The 12,595-nt window shown below is 38.7% G+C and overlaps 1 protein-coding gene across 11 annotated transcripts in view; it reads right to left on the minus strand.

The window, feature by feature from the left end:
* SLC10A7 (solute carrier family 10 member 7) overlaps nt 1-12,595 on the minus strand; it is a 150,857-nt gene that overhangs the window by 53,478 nt on the left and 84,784 nt on the right. The gene's annotated exons all lie outside the window — the stretch shown is intronic.

Below are 12,595 nucleotides of genomic sequence, written 5' to 3' on the forward strand. Positions count from 1 at the left end.
AACATGACATGCATCAGTTTCATAGCTGCAAATAGCAATTCCCCATCATCCTTCCATCTGACTTCAATATTTTATTATTGCTCAATAAAATTATTCTATCATTTAATGCATGCTAATTCACAAAGCTTGCTCAGAACTTCTCTAAGCCATGACTATTCTTCATCCAGATAGGTCTCAAAAATAAGTAGTCTTTCAGCTATTCCCAAACTTTACTGTTTCAAGGACAAAAGTCCAAAACTTGCTCACATCCATCTAAACGGAGGCTTACTTTCTGTTTGTTTTTAGCTCCAAGTGAAAAACCATCGAACAAAAAAAGCAGTTGTCCCCTGCTTTTCATTTAAAGCTTGAGTAACAGAGCTTTACTTCAGTCTTTTCAAAGCTAATGTAAAGAAAAAATCTTATATGACTAGGTTTGTAGGGGCTTTCTAGGTCCACAAAAAAAATCACAGATCCAGACAGCCCATTAGGCACAGAGAGTTCCTACTGTGCTTTTAAAACAAAATGCAACAAGTAAATGCCACAAATGATAGCAGACAAGAAGGATCGAGGGGGCAACAGTTAAGCTATGCAACTTGAAGGCTCTGCAGAATTTAAAAACATACTTTGAAATAAATAATATATGCCATATCTGACTGCCCCACAGCCTAGCTATCCATAATCATTTATCTTTTTGCAAATGTCACAGCTGAGATAGATCACAAAAGACTAGAAAGAGAAGCAGTAGAAGCAGCAAGAATTGCTTCAGGGAGTCACTCACTGTTTACAGGGAGGCCTAGACCAAAATGCAGATAACAGTTATGAAGAAATACAGGTGTTCAAATATACCAGCTGTAGAGGAAGGAACAAAAGTTGAGGAAGGGAGAAGGCACTTAGAGCTGAACTGACACTTGCATACAGTTGCATCTATGATGCTTAGAACAGAGAACTGACAGGAAGATCTGTATAATGTAGATGTAACACAGGCACTTCATCAGAACGGCCAAACTCCAGCTTTTATGAGCTACTACTTAGAATACATGAGCCAGACTTTCCCCTTCTTCCCCTTTCCCCATTGACAACTACAGCGCATAGTTCAAATATTACCAAGTGCCTGAGTATTCCCCAAGCATCCCATAATTTTGGGATGGCAGAACACCACTGCAGCAGGGTTCCACCTTCAGTCCTTGCATGAGCGAAGAGGAGCATGGGTGGAGCGGGAGGTGGTACGCCAAAAGCATCCTGTACTCCAAATGAGCATTGAGTGCAGGGAGAAGAGAGCACCCTGCCAGCTGGTGAGTACAGCCAGCTCTCCTCTAAATCTGAAGGAACTCATTGATTCAGCACCATTAGTCATTTCTTATGCGCTTCATGCCTCAGTACATTTCATAGCGCTTTTAGACTTTACCAAAAAATGCAAAGGTAAAACCAAGAAAACCCCCAACAAAACAACCATCCCCTTTATCTTGTTGATAAAGATGGTGTCCTTCCTCTTTAGGAGGGGACCTGTGACTTGGCATATATTTGCTTTAGAAGCTTGGTGATAGTAACAAAATGGGCAACAGCCACTGCTAATTCAAAGTATGTGTCACAAAAGGAAATGTTACCTCTGTGACAGAAACGCTTCTTCAGTTCTGTAAGCAGAGAGGAAGAGAATTCTACTATACATCCTAAATAGATTCCTGACTGAGCTTGTTGAAAATCTAGCATTCAAAAGGTCAATTCTAGCAATTTTTTTTACAAAATTTTGCTATTAAACCTGGTGATCTTAATAAGCAAGTTTCCTGTTGCCTCACCACAGAAAGGATTTACAAGGTTGATTTTTCCCATTTGCAACACATACACAATTCCCTGGGAAGCTAAACAATTACCTGACAGAAGAGACAAGTTCATATTAAAAAAATAGATGCTGTTGCTGAATCAGAGTAATTTGATGTTAACGTTTTATTTTGATAAGGAGCGCCGGTCTGAAAAACCACAGGGATTACATTAAAACCAAAGAGGTATTTTTCAGTCAGTCGTGCTGTGGTGATTGTGATGGTTCACGGGCGCGAGCAAGGCAAGATTTGTTAGGGGAGGGGACCTCTGTTACCAGACCAACTGGTGGAGTTGGTAAATAACAAAATTTGGGCACGTAAGGCCAATTTATATGTTACCTGAATACACTGACATGCTTTTATGTGCAAAAGCCCTTCTCTTCAGGTTTCTGTTCCAGATTTGAAGGGTTTACACGACTACGGTATATCTGTCTAACAAAAGGTATTGCCTTTCCCTGCATGTGCTGCCCTGCTTCAACACGTTACCTCTTCATTAGAAACATGCTCCTCAATATGCTCATAAGCATTACGTCATGCATCTCAATTCATACCCACTAAATAGTATATAGAGCACATTGAGTCTAAAGTCTACTGATAGGAAATACAGATGACAATTTAAGTTGTGAAGGTAAACTCAAAATCTGATTCACTCAGAATAAAGCAAAGGTGGAAAAAGCAGTTACTCCACACAGTCCAGCTCACGCACTAGCAAGGGCTTCACAAAGACAAGCGTATTCTGACGCTGGCAGTGTGGCTGCTTTCCAAGGCTACGACAGGCTGAAAAGCACAAAGGAAGCTAAAAATGAAAATAAAGGCTATCGCTTCTAAGTCCATTGGACACTAACACCATCAGAGAGGAAAAAGTAACTAAATTTGACTACGCTTTTCCCTGCCTTGCTTTCCAGGCAAGTGCTGTCAAATACATAGTGTATGGAGATAAACAGATTGTAGATTAGCACTTCCAGCAGAAGCTGAGCATCTGCCCTTGAGAATGCAAGGTCATTACACAGTTTTAGCATCTTCAAAGTTCGGGTGGAGTGTTAAGCTTTCCGACTGCTGCCCACAATGGAGTCAAAGTTGTAAAGTGACTGCCGTTTGCTATCAGCAGAAAAACTTTCAAGAAATCCATTTACACCTCTGATGTGAAAGACTGACTGAATAAATTTCAATGATTTTAGTGGAAAGGGAATAAAAAAAAAAAATCTCGGCCTGACCTGAGACACTGATATAACATAGGAGCCTGAATAGTCAGATACCTGTAAACACATTTCTTTTTTACAGGGAAGATCATGAAACATGTCTTAATCAAGAGAGTTTAAATAGATGTTTGTGTGTGTGAGCATGTGCATAAACATACACTTTAACAGCAAGGATGTACTTGGAAATCCATTTAATTGTTTATCTGGTATAGATAAAGATGTTAAGAGGTTTTCTCTAGGTTTCATCCAGTACAGCATTGCTGTAGAACAGATATTAAAAGTTTATTCTCCAAAAGAATATGTAGAATCAATACATGTAATTGGCTGCCAAATTGGATAGCAAAAGGAAGTAACATAATGGATTTGAAACTAAGATGGCAAATCATTAAGAAAGAAATTATGCAAATAGTAAGAGGAAGGTGGGCACAGATCCAAAGGGACACATGGTAGAAGACGAGTAAGGATTATTGTAATGAGGCATGAAATACATGTGAACTTTCCTTCGTTTCCTTTACCCACAAATTTCCCATCCAATTTTTCTTCATTCTTACAGGTCATCAGTATGACACGCATGTGGCAATTACTAGTGAAAAAAACCTTAACCGAAGTCATGTCTGATTTATCTTAAGAAGTAGGGCTAGAAAGAAAACAAAAGGTTTTTGTAATCAAGATTCTGAACAAATGTATATTTTCTGAAATCAATTATCTATTTGTGCTTAAAGCTACAGATGTTCTTGAAAGCTTCATCAGAGCAGGACACAGAAAGTACAAAAGCGTAAGCAGCATTATGTTATAAACTGCATAAAGATTAGTAAAAAGTTAACCGGGCAGCATTTCCATTCCTACTGATAGGGTAAGGTGTAAGGAAAAATGGCTATGAACTTTGGATAATTTCATCACAAGACAAGCATGAATGAGAACTGAAACTCAATCTTCATCTGTGTACAGCAGTATTTCTCACATGCTTTTATTTCAAGAGTCACTGACACTTTTTGGAAAAGAAAGAGCAACCAAAAAAACCCTAGCCTGCCCCCCCCCCCCCCAAAAAAAAAACCAAAACCAAAACTTTGCAGTTTTTCTGATTACAACAGGACAGAGAGACTTTACCTTGAAACGTTTATTATTTCTATTTCTTCTTATGTGTTTTGTTTTCCCGCTTTTGTGTTTGGAAATGTGTTTTTAATTTTTTTCCTTTTTTTTTTTTGACAAATTTGCAGACAACTTTACAATGCTTTACATTTCAAAAAGAGAACCCTGCCTCTCGAAAAGTACTTCTAGGTCTGAATTAGGTACCGAAGTTCTGACAGAATACAGATAAACAGATGTTCTCAAAAAATCTGGTACCATCACAAAGGAAAAAAAGCGGGCTCTCCTAAAGGTCATAAAGCTCAATGTTCAATGTTTTCAAGAACATGATCGAGATTGTAAAGACCATGACAGCACTCAAAGTCAACTCTCAGTCTATTCAAATGAAGGAGTACAAGACTTCCCCCTACCCTTACCCTTCAACTGGTCACAGCTCCACAATTCCACATTGCGACACGGCACCAGTGTAAAACGTTGCATATTAGCTGCGATACCACATTATGTATCCTCTTGAATAAACACATTTAAAGTATAGTTCCACACCGAACTGCTTTGCAGTAATCTTAATTTTAGATATCCTATAAAGAATGACTCCTAATGCTGAAACAGGACTTTCATGTTTTGGCTGGATAACCAAAATTCTCAGAAATGAGTTGCCTTCTCCCACCTGTCTCCACTTTGGAACTATGCAGAACCTCTTGACAGACACCACAGAACTAGATAAAACCCCTACGCTAAATATACTTACTTGGTTCCAAACCAGAAGAGCAAAAACCACTGAAAGTCAGGCTGAGACTAGGCAAGTTCTTGTGAAACTGTCACTACGTGCTGAATAAAGAGCGGTCGTAACAGAAAAGGGTCTGATAACAGGGTTGCACAGGCAACTATGGATTCTGCGTATCTCAGTTTTCGAGTACTAAACCATTTTAACATCTGATTTCAAGTCTGTAACTGAAAATATTTGGAAATCTTCAGTGCATTAATATTTGGATCAAGTGGCTGCAGGAGCCTATTTGAGACAACTTTTTCCTGAGTTCTTTAAACAGTTTTTAATATTTGCATAAGCATGGCTATACAAACTATGCTGTTCATTTGTTCCTACTTAAAAATGACACTGGAGATGAAAAATTTTTGTTGAATGAGATGTTAAACTAGATTTCCACAATAAAACATACATTCCCCTCCCTTCAAACTTCATGTCCATGGAAATGACAAATGTTTGGTTTTATCTCTTGCAATCTCAGAGATTAAGTTAGAACTGCACTTTCTGGTGTGCTTCTAATCTCAGTCATTGCCCCATGATTCAACCTCAACATCCCTGTGTTGTTCCCCATGGACGTCACAGAAGCCTCTGATTCCAAATAATCACTTGGCTTTTGTTTTCCAATTTAATTAGTTTCAAAATCATTTCACATGCAAAACGCAGGCCTTTAAAAGTGTCCTACCATACATCCCTTTTCTGTCAGCTACTCTAGTGACATTGCTGCTTCTGAGAAGGCTCATACAACTGTAGGACTTCAAAATAAAATATACAATTTAGCTCTTTATTGTCCTGTTTTATATAAAATGACTGATCTGAATGCTGGGAAGAACAAAGGCTTTTGAATTGATGCTTTTTAGGATGCTAAATATACCCATCCTCCCCATAATAAATCATAGAAAAATCTGGAAGGATATTGAAAAGAGCATGAAGTTAAATTCACACATTTTTGTTAAATTCATAAACAGTGTACAATACCAAGGCAACGAGCTACAATGCAAAATTGAAAATACAATTCTACATAACCCTAATTCAACTATAATTATAAACAAGTACCACAACAATAGCTGCAACTTATCCAATTAGGCCAATATTGGATTTTAATAATAAAACTGTAAAATTAGAAGCGTTATGTCAAAATGGCTTTTGCTTTATCACAGGGGACAAAATAAACCAGATTGCATATCAACTATGAGATTATGCATAGTACTTTGTGAATTGTTCCAGACATTGTACCACCTTTGTTCTGTTGTATCAACCTAGTGGCCTTACTGTGGGAAGGGAAATTTAAAAAAACCACCCCCACCCCCCCACCATAATATTAAAAAGCATACTAGCATCAGATAATAGTAGAAATCAAAAGCATTTCCACTATTTACTAACAATTACTAATTGCAGATGTTCTCCTCACACACAGTTTATGCAAGTATGAAATCGAAAGCAATGCAAGCAGCCAAAATTCAGTTCTTCCAACACAGACTTAGAAACTAAGAAATAAAGTGATCTGGACTACTGCCAGTAACACCATTACACTTGTCACAGATTGAGTGTAAAGAATAAAACCAAAAGGAGAAAGCGTATTTTTTTCAGTAAGGTTGAGGGGTGAGGTTCCAGTATTGGATTGAGAGTTAAACCAAGAATATGAAAAGAGTATTTCAGAAAGGTAAAACTCTGTGTAAGGCTAGTTTGCCTGGCTTCCCAGCAGAGGGCATCTTCAACACATCAGAAATTTTCTTCTTACACAGCAACAGAATAGTTCAGAACACAGTAGTAAGGACCCTGAAGTTTTAAAGCAACTATAAAAACTTCTTGGGGCTTCGCAGGTGATACTGGAATAAGTATCTGGAATGATGCACATAATACAACAAAAGTCTGAATCAGAGTTGGAAATGAGTGCTTCCGTCAAATGCACTGAAACCTCATAGCTTATATTAGCAGTATTTTAAGAATAATTAAATGAAATCCAGTTAGATGGGAGCTGTCTGGCAGAGTGTGGAATAGCTCCTGCAATAGGGGTGTGGGTGCTGCTGGGGAAACTGCTTCTGGCCGTACTTCGCAATCGCTACAACCTCCTGCGACTCAGCAGCTCCACAGCGCTCTGCGTGACCAAAGGAGATTTTGTGGGCCTTTGCTCATGTATCTGGAATGGGAAGAAGCCGTATTCCCCACACAAACTTGCAACACCTTCCTGCAATTTTTTGTTGTCTCTCTCTTGTGCAACACATTCAAGTCAGCTGTCTTGTTAACATCTTCAGTGCGCTCAATGATACTACCGAGCCTGTAGCTCCACTGTTTCCCATTTCCTCTTCAGCTGCTTTTGCTGACCATCATTCCTGGCCTCAAGACTTTCTTCCTCTCTTTTAAAAGATTCTCATTGAGGTGGGAGGTAAAACTTCCTCATACGCACAATACTTTTCCCAATTCCAGCTCGTTAAACCATTGTCTGTTCCTATTCAAATCTATTTCTCATGTGGTGTCAGCAGAGAACAAGATCGCTATAATTCTGTATGTCAGCACAGGAACTGAATTTATACACTGCCATTAGGTGGGCCTTCCCTAGAGGAGGCATAAAAGGCTGAAAGGAACTTCTCAATCATCCACATCCAGGCATTTTTTAGAGTGATCCCCTTGTCTGCAAAAAATCACTGTGACGCAATCCTGTAATTTCTACAATGCAGACAGATTCCCACACGGGATAGCACGGCCTCAGTGGGACTAAGGAGGAAAGATGCACAGCTTGTAGAATTAGGGTGTCTGTAGGTATAAGCATGGTCCTTTCTCAATAAAGAACTTAATGTATAATAAGAATATTATAAATGTACAGTTACATGCTTTGGGGTATATGTTAAGTGCGGTGTTAAAGATGCACCGCAATTTCTCCTTTGTTTTGTATGTAGAAAACAGAAATGCAGTAACATATACGCTATAGAAGAAGTTATTTTTCCACCTGATTTTAAATCTGTTTTCTTGCAGAAGAAAGTTACAAAGGATCTAAATTTCTCCTGTATTTGGATCTATGTTGAATAACCAGCAAATCCTAATTTTAATTACTAAGACAACATTATTAGCAGAATGCGCCAGCCTCAGCACCTCTGCCATCACAAAGCCATCTGGCAATAAGAAAGGATGGCACACTAGATGGTGCTGTGGGACCTTCCAGGGAAAAGAACCTCCCTCCAAAACAGAAGTTGTCGTACTCTTAAATTAGCCATGTAGTTGATTCCGTATTTTGAAAGTTATTAAAGAGTACCGAGTCACAACAAGAGAAACCAGAAGCACAGAAATGTAAGGGTTACACTAAGCAGACTTTCTGCTTTGACTGATGCTGCTTTTTGGAATAGCTAAGCGTCCCTCTTCCACTAGAATGGCTTCCCACTCTCCTTCCCAAAACAAGAAAAAGCAGGTTTTACGCTCTACACCAGTCTTACCTTAAAGGGTTCTACATATAAAACAGAACTGAAACAGTGATGTCCAAAGTCAGAGATCAGAGAGAGCAAGGTCCCTACAAGCCTTTTCTGTCCTTACTTGTGAGCTGGACCTAATCACCCTCTAGCACTCAGTTATTTTATTCTGTCAAATGTTTTAAAAAAAATATTTTAACACAATAAGCTTTGAATTAACTAAACTATGAATTAACTTTTCCTGCCATGATAATCAGTTGTGTGAAAGAAAACAGAAGTGTAAGGGGAAAATTACAGAAACTTGAGAGAAAAGCTATTAAAAAATACTACAGAAATGAGCAACTATAAGCAGTATCAAAATTGATTCTACTAATTTCTTTCTATAGCTTTCCTTGTAACTGAAAACTATTTAAGTAGAACAGTTTCTGTATAAACACACCATCAATATATGAGCCAAAGAACATTTCATGTTGTTAACACTATGTTTTAAACAAACTCCTACCTCCCTCTTTTCCTTCAAGCCAAAAACCTCAAACAGTGCAAGTATAAAACACCACGCAACCTCTCTTTGACATGGGGAAGAAAATAAAAACTTTACATAATAGGCAGGAGTGTTGTACCAATAAAAACCTATAAGGATTAATTACAAATCAGTAGTACAAAACCACTTTGTTAGCATTGCAAAGGTCTCTGGGTGACCTACTATTCAGAAATACCACTTAAAATGTAACACTAAAGTGCTGGCATAATTCTCACGCTCACCCAAACCGTGGGTTTGGCTTGTGGTATCCATGAAATGAGACACCATTCCCCTTAAAAAAATCATCAAACCAACAGTGTGGATTGTCTGTAATTATTGTTATAGACAAATTAGACAGCTTACATTGGTTTTGTCAGGAAAATGCCTCATCAGCCAAGGTGCTAACTACACTCTGTAAGGTGAGAAATGCCCTTCAAATCCTGTCGGGTAAGTGATGCTCAGGACGCTTCAGGATCATTTCCAAGCCTGCTGGAAAGTTAAGCTATTAATCATTAGTTTGAGAGTGAGCTCACTCGTGAAAAAAAAAAGAAAATAATCTAAGTGTCCTGAATTGTTTTACTAAAACGTATCACAATCTCTTTCCACTGTTATTCCCAGATATGATTTCCTCTCAGAATTGAGTATTTCAAAGGCCAAGCCCAACCAAAACGCACACGCACCTGCGTGTGTGCGCACGCGTATACACAAACCCCCCAAAACCCAGCCCCCAATATGGTAATCTATATTGCTTGTGTTCTGCGCTGCCTGCCTGGCCCCAAGTCATCAATAATGAATAGAAATGTACAGCTACAGCAGTAGCCTGTGTCATGGGCTTGTCAGGGATTTTTGAAAAGGAACAAAAACACAGGTTTGCCATTTGATTGTGTCTTCTTATGCAAACACAGGACAGACAAAACAAGGGGGTATTTTAAGAGGGGTAATATGATTAACCCTTTTCATACTAATTGACAGTTTCTTCCACCACACAGAATGGAAAATTATTTGCTTGTAATGCAACCAGTATTCTCCTAGGCCTGGGAATTCAACAATAATGTTGATTCTCAGCACAGAGAGGGGAGGTTGTTTCTATTTTAAGATAATGAATACATACTCAAGAGGAGTCAAATACCATGGTTTAAACAGAGGGAGGAAAAAAATTTCCTTGTTTTCCTAGGAATCCAGCAAGTTCAGTCTCAGATAAAAATGTTCTTGAAGAAACTTAATGCATGTAGATACATATATGCATAGTCAACGAAAACAACTGCATTATTAAAAAATATGCAGATCCCAATAAATGAGTTAGACAATGTTTAAGAAAAGAGGTGGTTCTTGTCTCTATTATTTCTTTTCAGTGTTCCCAAATACATTTCTACAGACATTAGGACGGTAGTCTTACAGGAGTGATTATCTCACATTTTACAAACAGAACACACCAGCTGGTATACTACCAATCCACCCCCTGGGGAGGGTGGGTGGCAGACTACAAAATGTCTACAGGACACACACAAACTAAACTGATTGAAAATCCAGTTGTAAACCCAAATCTTTCTTGCTTTCTACATCTGCATGAATTCCAGAATAAGCCCTGCATTAATAAAATTAATTAATAAAAATATTAACTTCCATAGTAGATGAGTAAATATTTGCCACTTTGGAAGACGTAACTGAACATGCAGCCTTGTCTTCAAAAAGCCTGGAACTAGATAATTTGTATAAGAAATGAAACTATATAAGCACATCCTTTCAACTGGGCATCAAAAGCAAGATATCTCAATTCAAATTATGTTGCCAGGCCATCTTTTCTAGAGGTCAGTAGCAAATAAAAGCATATGGTTTAAACACAACTGAGGAAAATCTTCACAAAGCAGCAATCAATAATACAATTTAAACAGCCTACTCTGTGTTCTGACCTAATGTTATCTTGTGATAACTGTTTTTAATGGTTAGAATGGGGTATTATAGTATCCAGCTGAACTGAACTGTGCATAAATCGCTGAACGTTCATGGACTGAATATGTTATTAATGGCTGTGAAGAAGGAAAAAGGACCATAAACCACCTTTCTGTGGCAGATAATAAAATAACTGCCTCAAAAATTACCAGTATACACTATAGAACGCTAAGAGTAAAAAAACCCAAACCACAGAAATGGGATTCTGTTTCATTTAACTGATGAAATCAAGATCATTTACTTACAAAAGAAAGTTTATTCTGTTTAGAGTTACTGAATTATTTTATAGCAGAAAAGTTGTTTCTCAATTCTAACTCCAAATATATTTCAGCATGACTAGACCGATTATTATTCATTTCAGCAACTCTATACAATCAGTAAAAACTGCTTCTTTTCTCCTACTGACATGTTTTTTGTGGTTTTACAAGTGCTCAGACACCCCTCTTCTAGCCTACTGTCCAAACACAGGGTTGAGAGCATGAAACTTGTGCGTTGTTTTGGATATCCCCAAGGATTAGACAATCTGCTTAATACACATTTCAACGTGTTCAATATGCACATCTGCAACAAAAAAACGCAGAGTTTGTTCATATGTAGTAGAATGGGCCCAAATCCCTGTTCTTGTTATCAATGCCATATGAGTCTCAGAATATCTTGTAATTTTTTTATTATTTTTTTTTAACCATCTGCTTCAAAGATGTTCATTTTTTATATGTTATTCACTAGATACAGATGCAGTTCTCACATTCAAGACAAAAGAATGGCACATTTGTTCAGTTGCACTCTATTGCTCAAGTCACAGATGACCTACTGGGCCAAGGTATCGCTTACAGCAGCCTGTCCCTCAGCACAGCATCCTAAATCGCTCATTCCACCTGCTGAAGTATCTGACAACCGCTTTGAAGCATGCAGGAAACTGGTTGAATCTACAGTGCTGTCACATCAAAAGAGCTCTGTCTACACTGATTTTGAGCTGGCAAGTCCAAGGAAAATTCATCTCCCTGAAACTCACCTCCACAAGTCCATACTGCCTGGCTCACATCTACCATCTGCCCTTGCAAAGAGACAGGAGTGCCACCTAGGAGAGCTCTCAGGTTGCCCACATCACCAGAGCACAGTGAGAGGCAGGGCACTGCCGTGAGGATGAGCACGGCAACAAGCACTGAAGCCCAAGTCCACTGCAGTGGGCTTTTTGTAGAGTGTCCTCTGACAGAGATGGCATGTCACGGTTTACCTGGGAACGGCAACATCAGGGTAACATCAGCACACTCTCGGTGTGCCAAAGCAGGCAAGTTGTAGAAAGGTAAAAACCCAGGCAGAGGCAGCCTAAAGAACTGTTAAAAAAATTAATAAATAAATAAATAAAGGGAAAAGAAAGAAAGTGGGGAGCAAACAAAACTTGGCTTTGTACTTCAATTTCCTGTATGGGTTATGCTGCTCAAACTTGCCGTCAGAAGGAGCCTGCTTTTCCCGTCTGATATGAATACTGGTTTTGCATTTAAATCATCTACCCTGAAATGTGAATCTTTGATTCAGTAACATAACAGAATATTTCCAGAGGGGGAAAATTGTTTCTGAAAACAAAACAGTCCTAGTCTAGCAGAGACTGCCTAGGCATGGAAGGAAGCTGGCATGTGAGACTGGAACCAAATGAAAATAACATATTTCCCTCACAGCCCCCACAAGAAAGGCTTTTTTTGAGCTCCCAAGAGCTCAAATGGCAAGACAGTATTAACTTGGAAGGTGTTTCCTACTTTACGGGAGGTAAAACAAGGGAAGATGTTATCCAAGATTTCTACCTTCCTCTTTTCAGGGCAAGAGTCTTTGGTCTACTCTGTCCTCAGGGAGTCCCAGCTCCCTAGGTACCTCCTTTCTGACTCCGACTC

Source organism: Balearica regulorum, chromosome 4, assembly GCF_011004875.1.
Source record: "Balearica regulorum gibbericeps isolate bBalReg1 chromosome 4, bBalReg1.pri, whole genome shotgun sequence".
Classification (NCBI taxonomy): Eukaryota; Metazoa; Chordata; class Aves; order Gruiformes; family Gruidae; genus Balearica; species Balearica regulorum.